The following is an 8,841-nucleotide window of genomic DNA, read 5'->3' as shown; positions in this document are numbered from 1 at the left end:
TCCAGAAAACACCCTCATCTTCACCCTGGTTGATTCATAGAGTGTGTGTTTTGGACTGTCCAAAGTCATCAATTCTCGCTGCCTCCTCCTGTGATGGGTAAAGGGTTAAACAAGAAGTGGTTGTTCACAAATGTTTCAGCAGGTGGTTTTCATGCCCTTATATTTACCGAAATGATAAGCATGGCTTTTATGCAGGGAAATTAGAGCACTTGCTGTTATCCAGATCCAGCCAGTCCTTTTAGTGTTGTCCAAAGAATTAATATCGACATTTATTTTAGAAAGAATTTACTGTTTTTTTAATCTTTATTTTTCAATTCAAGCAGAGAATTTGTGAAATCGGCCTTTATCCTTTAAAAAAAAAAAAAAAAAAAAAAACAGACTTTCATGCCATTGAGAAATTCTCATTTAGCGAAGCCCCTTTTTCATATTCAACATGCAACAAAACCGTGGTTACCAACATTGTACTTGCAATAACATTTGTATTACACAGACTTTTATAGCATACATTTACAAATAAAAATAATATACACAGAACAAAACATTAGATAGTTGAACAGAACTAACTTGCGCATATTGTTCAGCACAGCTGGAATCACTGGAAGGTAAGGCAGACGGGCCCGCTTCGTCCTGTCGGTCAGTCAGGGGATTGTGCAAAATACTCATTAAGTGTTTTCCTCTTGCTCCCCATTTTCAAATCAAACTAGTAACTGTCACCGCATACCTAGCAAAAACCTACCTACACCTTTACCCTCTAATTTCAAAAGTAAGAGCTTTGAATGACAGACGCTTGAGCTGGCAAATGAAAGTGCACAGTCTGTACAGGTGTTGATGCTTGACAGTCATTTAAACGAATGAGAGCATTCTGGCTCTGCTTCAGTCACGAGATCTGTCAGAACTGGGTGAAATGACAGTGACAGTGAAACTACACTAACAGATCAATCAGATGATTGACAGCGACCCCTAGCCATAAGTATAAAAGAGAAACAAACTATAGATGTTTTCTAAATTTTTATTCTTGGTACAAAAACAAATAGCGAGTGGTTTTACCGATGTTTATCTTATATAAGTTTATTTCAGTCTAACTCTCATTTTTTTTGGAATTTGACATTAACAAGCTTTACCGATTAATATCGAAAAGTAACAAGCCTATTAACCCTTAGCGGTCCATATATTCGCCGCTTGTCAGGAGCGTTAGGTCTAATTTATTTTCACAAGTGCTGTTTATTTTACAAGCGCTATTTAAGATCATTTTTTTTCACAGTTAAACGGGTTTAAAAGGCACGGCATTGCAAAGGACACTCAGTACTGTACACAAACCCTGTATCTACCCTGTATACAATGCAGGTCATTCAAAAATCAGCTCCCAATCCTTCATCTTCCAAACTGGCCATCACTGAGGAAATTGAGGATGCTTCTCCCCCTACAAGGACTTCCTTTTAGAAGCAATGTTCGCCTCCTGTACAGTGAGATTACCCCTCAGAATCAATCCTTCGATCCATCTACGGACTTCTACATCAGCAATCTCAAATTTATTTATTTTTTTTTATTTTTGAAGCATTCAAAGAAAGGGAGTATATTATTTATTTAAAACTAATTAGATTATTTGTCTTGTTTCTGCTCTATTCAGCTACCTATCAATGCACCCGACTGCTGCTCCAGACGAACCCTTCTTCTGCACCCTGGAAGGAACGATTACCTCGAAGTCTTGGTTTATTAAATCCCTACGTCTGTCTCTTCCCCATGCTGGATATTCACTCGACAGTTACTCTGGACATTCCTTTAGAATTGGTGTCGCTACTTCTTCTGCTTCACGAAATATTCATCCACATCTAATCAAAGCTATAGGGAGATGGACATCAGGGGCATATGAACTATACATTAGAAAAAATGCCAATAACTATTTATCTGCGCAAAAAAACGTTATGTGGTTAATTCAATTTTAGCCTGAATAAGTTTTTTTCCTCTTCCTTTGGAGCCTAGAGGAAGAACTACCCTTGGCCATGGATCCCTAAGGTTTCCTCCGACCCATTTCTCGAGTAGGGGCTTTTTCCTTACTTGAGCGCTGGCTGGGTTATTCTGCGAGGTGGAAGTGGTGGAGGCTGAGGCGGCCTTGTCTTTTTTGGTAGACAATTTTAGTAGTAAATTCTTGTTTTAAGTATCACATATTCTGCTGGCATAGGGGTGGCTAACAAACTCCTATGGACAAGGCCCTGGGCTAAAAGTTTTCATATTGCATGTCTGTATGGGCATGTTCTCTTTCTGTAAATCAATAAATGGTCATTCAGCATCAATTGTGGATTCTCCTTTCTGAATGTGTTAGACCATAATAATCCTGCATGGATATTTTTTTTTTTTTTTGTTGACACTTGGAATAGTGCAAAACTAAAAAAAAAAAAAAATTGCTAGTGTTATATTAAATATCAGAGGGTGCAGTACTACAATTTTATTTTTATTTAATTCTATTCACAAAAAATATAGAGGTTGTGCCTGTATTTCACAAATAAATAAATAAATAAATAAATAGAATGTATCACATTGTAGTTGCGTCTTTTGTCTGTGGCTGTATTGCATTCAGGAGCTGTTAATTTGCTGGACTTGATTACTTGCACCATGCAGCAGGATGCTGGGACTTGGCGCTGCATCAGGCAGTCTACCCGGGGGTCACCAGGTGCTGTTCACATGAACCTCATGTGGCTGTACAGGACTCTTTGCAGCAGTAGAAAGTTTGCTCCCATATTAATGTACTAAAACGGTTAAGAAATCATTGCTGTTGTTAATTTAATTGTTCCTATACACACCCATATAGATGGTTTCTGTTGTTAAGAATTTTACTTTTTTTATTTCATTATTTTTCTCCTTGAAGAAAAAAAAATATGCCCAAATACATGATACATACGAATAACATAATAATCTTCAATACTTTTAAGTAACTGGCACATTTTTCCATTGCTAGTTCATAGGTACGTACACTCCTTTTCAGAAATAAAGAAATACAAAAAAGTGGTCAAACAGCAAATACACTAGTGTACAACAACCCCTCTCGAAGGGGTTAAGATTGCTTTTAGCTGCAATTTTTTTTCTTTCCATCATCTATCAAAGCCTCAGGTTAACTTTGCTCATAAAAGTCTCAACACACACACACACACACACATATATATATATATATATATATATATATATATATATATATATATATATATATATATTATATATATAAATATATATCATATATATAATTTTAATTTCACACACAAGTGAAAGTGTGTGTCTCACTACAGGTGTCGAATAATGAGTCATAATTTTTAAGTACCTCTTATACAACTGTCTTTTGGATTAGTGTAATGAATCCAGAAAAAGTAATCAATTCTTAGGTATTCTTGTTGGCCTAAGGGAAAGTATTGTTTTAATTCCTATTATTATTATTATTATTATTATTATTATTATTATTATTATTATTATTATTATTATTATTATTATATTATTTATTTCTTAGCAGACACCCTTACAAATGGTGACTTACAGTTGTATACTAAATAAAATACACAGTACGATTTGATATCGGGGGGCCATTCAAGAGCAGATAACAGTGTTGATAGTTATGTCAGGGTTGTGGAATTCGGATACATTTATATATCTCATACAAATATACATACAATACTGTGAACACGGTATGTAAAGGTTAGCAAAAACTATTTAGGATGAAAAGAGTTACAAAGATTTGCCACACTTGAATGATAAATACGACTAATAATAATAATAATAATAATAATAATAATAATAATAATAATAATAATAATAATAATAAATACACAGTTTTTATGTTAATTTCTTTATTTATTTTTAAAATTGTACTTTCAGGCCGATGAAGTGTCTTCAGTTGCAGTAAATAACATTTAGAAAAAGACCTCTTGACTTTTATTGCTGTAAGGACTAATTATAATTCACAGGACCAGACCTTTTGTGCCACTGAGTGCTTCATTTGCAGTTTGCATGGGCAGATACATTAACTTCTGTGAGTTCCTTTCATTAGAATGCTATTAGTCATTGAGGACTGATCAATATATCATGTATAGAACAACTTGAATGTGGATGTCTGGACCCATTGTGGACTCAGAAATAATGACTTCTTTATTCAAAGCAGCTTGTAGGAACAAGGCGATAAAGCATGGGGGAGAGAATTATCGCACATGCTCATGAAAGTAACTGGAAGATTATAAGTAGGCGAACAGTAAAGAACTAAACAGAAAAAAGGAAGGAGGGCAATGAATTAAAGAGAAGCCTAAAGAGAAGGGCAACGGAACAAGATCTGAACAGTTGAATGGTAAACTACAGTATCTCAATTACAGGGAAGCATCGCCATAGACACAAAGAGAATAGCGTTGTGAAGAGTCCTACAGTTCTGATAGAAATGTAGCTTCATTGTTAGTTGTGTTGGTGACACTCAAGAAATGTATTAATGTCTTCACTGTACACATCCATGTTTCATCTTTGCTCACAGCTGCTGTTCAGATGCTGATTCTGTAAGCTTTTGTGTCCTTGAATAAAACAACCAATCTTTTCCCATGAATGTTTTAAAATGGCAAACAAATTTCTAAGAATAATGCAAGCATTACAAGCAAGGAATAATATATTTAAGTATCTTTATTGGACACAGTTCTTTAGATAACAATCTCAGTTAAAAAAAAAAAAAAGTAATAGGTGGTATATTAATGCACCTGAGTTCCATCTCAAGGGGCCTGGGTAAAAAATATATCACACTTTGGATGAGTTTCAGTTCTTTCCCTAATCCCTAGAGGGCAGTAATCGGGATCAGCAACCTGCTGTATTGTTGACAGTCTTTGCTCAGTGGCCCCCAGTCCAATCAGCATTGTATAAATGTTTGTCCCAATTGAATGGTTTGAGGGTGCCCAAGCCCGACGCTCGTCCTGAACATAGAGAATGAATTGTGATTGGGTCTCATCTTACTACGGTGTGAGGTGCACTGGTGCATTTACAAAATGATGGAGAACTGAGAGCTGTGACAAAAAAAAAAAAAAAAAAAAAACATAAAATTCATCCATATTTGAAAAGCTGTGCAAACAGGAATTATTTTAAGACAATTTATGTTGTGTCACTAAAACAAAACAAAACAGAACAAAACAAAACAAAAAACGAATAATGAGAAAAAAAGTGGTAACACTTTAGTTTAGGGATCTGTTATAAGTGCTTATAAACAATAACAAAAAACAAAACATCCTCATACAATGACAAAAGTGGATAATAACTGTATTGCAAAAACAAAGCAACCCCATACAATTGGTGAGGCAGAGATATAGACAGACAAAAAGACAGACAGACTGACACACAGGCATAGAAAGACAAACAGACCTGAAAATTATATAAGATTATATCCATTACAAGAGATATAGTTATATAGTCCCATTAGTTCAATTATTTTACATATCCTAATAGTATAATACAAATGGACCCTTATTGAATAAGCATCACTAGGGCAAGACAAAGTGCATTTGAATTAACAAAAATTCAGTTCAATATGCTACACCTAAGTACAATAATCTCAAGATATTAAAGATACCATCCTAACATGGACTCACTTTGTTGTTTTACAAAATAGTCTTGCATGAAATGAACTAAAAGTTTGTCTCTAGGATAGAACAGATGCTCTAGTATCAGTGTATCATTTCCCTCTCTATTCTGTGAAGTTATGTGTGAGAACATATAGTTATGCATGTACAGGATGTTCTTGAATTGCTGGGCCTTCTTACATCCAAAGATCCTTTACCAGTCACTGGGCAATAAAGATGCTAACAGACAACAGGGGCACTGCAGTATGGGGAATTGCTGCAGGTAATGTCAATGGAAATACTGTTGATGCCGGTTAATATGAATATAGTAATGTTCCATACTTGTCTTTAACTGGACCAGCAAGACCAATTTAATTCCAAACTAAGGAGTGGGCTCAAATAAAATGATATAGAACAACATAGTTCAAGATTCAGGTGTATCACAGTGTAAGAAAAGTTTATGCTGGACTAACCTTTGTGGTGTAAATGGTCTAATGCACAAGGTACATACCAGGTACACTAACAGCTCTTAAAGACAGCCAGATTCTTTTGTAGACCAGTTAATATGTGGACGCTTTTGAGCACAAGCGACCATGCCCTTGCCTTGTCCTGTCCTTCTCTCTGAACTCTGTGTAGGAAATGAGTGAATATCAAAGATATGACATTGTTTTATGCAGTGGTTATTTCTCTGATGGCACCAACTATTATCCAAACTGTTTGCAATGGGTGTCATTGGGGGAACAACTAGTGAATGCATATTCAGAAACCAGTTCACTCCCCTGTGAACCTGTGTAGCAGACAGGCAGTTAAGAAAGAAAGAACATCTACTTGTTTAGTAGTGTTAAAATGTAAGACATACACAGTTAACATGACAGGAGCAACTAGTTTCCTGTTGTGTTTTCTGGTATTTACAGTAATACTTTGCTAACTTCATAATGTAGCTGAAGCCCACTTGACAATAGTGCTGTTTAAACAAACAAGTACAGAAGAGCCCAGACAGAGATTTGAAGGTCTCACGCTTAGATATTTGTCTTTTTATCGAGCTGTGTTTTGACCTTTAAAATGTGGCAGAAATACAATGTTCTTAAGGAACTTTCTGATTTACCCTTAGCCTGGGGACACTCAAGCAATTTTTAAAGTTCTTCATTGTACACATCCGTCTTTCATCTCTGCTAACAACTGCAGAGACTCCTGCTGAATCTATTCAGAAGCCACTGTTTAAATTAGTTTCTAATTTAGTGTCCTGCTGTCTTAATGGGAGATGTAATAGAACACATTAGGCTCAGTCCTGCTGCAACATAAGTGTTTTTTTTTCTTTTTTAATTAGCTCCTTCAGTTGATTTTCAGAATGACATTGTATAGCATGAAAGAAGCATTACTGCATGGTTTATTGGAATCTGTAAGGTGGAAATGTGGTTGGCTTAGTCATGCGTCCTACATAATACAGCTTATAGGCCACACACGGCCCTTACTACTTCCAAGTAAACTGTACACTTGATGCTATGTGTAGTTAGCAAATCTCCCAAGTTAGAGCAGAATACTTTTTAATCAGCTTACACATGTGAAGCCTTTGTAACCTACATGACTGTTGAAGGAGTGGTTTGAGTCAAGATTCTGTGCCATTTGTAAAGGAAGTTGACTACGATTATAGATCACTGTGCTGAATCCCTATGTATATATTTTCCATGTTCTTTAGAATAAAGCTATAAAAAAGAACATTAAAACAGTCCCTTTAGACTGTATGAACAGTTTTTAAAGAAACATTTGTTATAGTAAACATGTATTTTTGTTAATATATATCATTTCACCTGGAGGGTACACCCCTTCAATGGCTTCTTTCCTGTCAACAACCAATCATATGCTTTTCCTGTTTACTGTCATGCTTTCAGCCAGTAACATGCTTTGACACAAAAGATACTTCTGTGGGGAAATGGCCCAGGTAGTACAAGTGCAGACAAATAACAGGAGAATAAGGTATAGAATATGATAGCATCATTGTAGTGCAAGACATCATGCATTGAAATGGAGCTAATGGAAATGCAGATGTATGGAATTATTTTTCTAGCTACAATTACTTTAACCAGCAGCTGATTCAGCTGATTCCACTAATGACTGGCATGTTTTGCATCCAGGGACATGATTTGCCCTAGAACACATTGCCGAAATCAGGTAAAATGACCTAGGAAGTGCTACAACAGACTACCTGGAAGTGAGCCATACAAACCAAGAGAGTGCATTTTTCTTAAAAACTGCACATATGGGTAGGGCCCTGTGAAATTCACGGCAGAATTAGAACAACATGACTAACTTGCAATTCAGTCCTAAGCCTCAAGATGTCCGTGTAGCCACTCCAACTAAACTGATCAAAAGAATAATTAAGTAATCAGCCCATTCAATTCTGGCTAATTAGAAAACACCCCCTAATTACGAGGGACAATTATTGCCATTTTAGAAAGTGATGAGTTTAAAGATAAAGCTTACTCGAGACTTGCTGTTTTAAAACAAATAGATGCACCAACAAACTCAAAAAGCATTTCATTGAGAGATCGCTCACAGCAATATCCACCTGGTGTGCTGCACACTGATGGGTAGAACGTATTTTGAAAGCCGTAACGTTAGAATTCATCAAACAAAAATTAGGTTGCAGAATTAATAAATACATACCAAGCATAAGAGTTGCACAGCACAGATGGCAGAATAAACAAACATTGTGTTGTTAAAATATTCCACTTAGTTTTTTTAAATTTGACGAGTTACTACAACCCTGATCAATGCAAAATAAAACCAAGTTTTATTTAACCAGCTCACAAGTTTCTAAAGCATTAAGGATTTTAGACTCACAACATGTTTGTAGTTTGCATAAAGAATCCCTCGTGTTAAAGTTGATGCTCACTATAAATCAGCAATGGAGGGATATCAACTATATGCAAAAGAAAATGGTAGTGGAATTTCTTAGACAGAATTTTGGAGAAATGCAGAATAACTATTTCCCAATTTAGCAAGAACGGCTAAAATATATTTGTCAGTTGTTAACAATTCTGTGGATGTTTAAAAATGTGTTTCTTCATATGGACAAATTTTCACAGAGCAACATCAATCCATGAAAGAAGACCGGTGTAGTCTTATTTTCAGAAATGCGGTAAAAAGTGGTTAACCAACTGACGATGCTTAAGTTTAATAGCAAAATATAATGCACAAGAACTGAGAATGGATTTTGTTGTTGTCTTTCATGCAAACATAAGTAACATTTATGAAATACGACGAACCTTTAATACTG

This window comes from Polyodon spathula, chromosome 3 (assembly GCF_017654505.1).
Source record: "Polyodon spathula isolate WHYD16114869_AA chromosome 3, ASM1765450v1, whole genome shotgun sequence".
Classification (NCBI taxonomy): Eukaryota; Metazoa; Chordata; class Actinopteri; order Acipenseriformes; family Polyodontidae; genus Polyodon; species Polyodon spathula.
The sequence above is the reverse complement of the archived record's forward strand: the minus strand, read 5'-3'. Positions refer to the sequence as shown.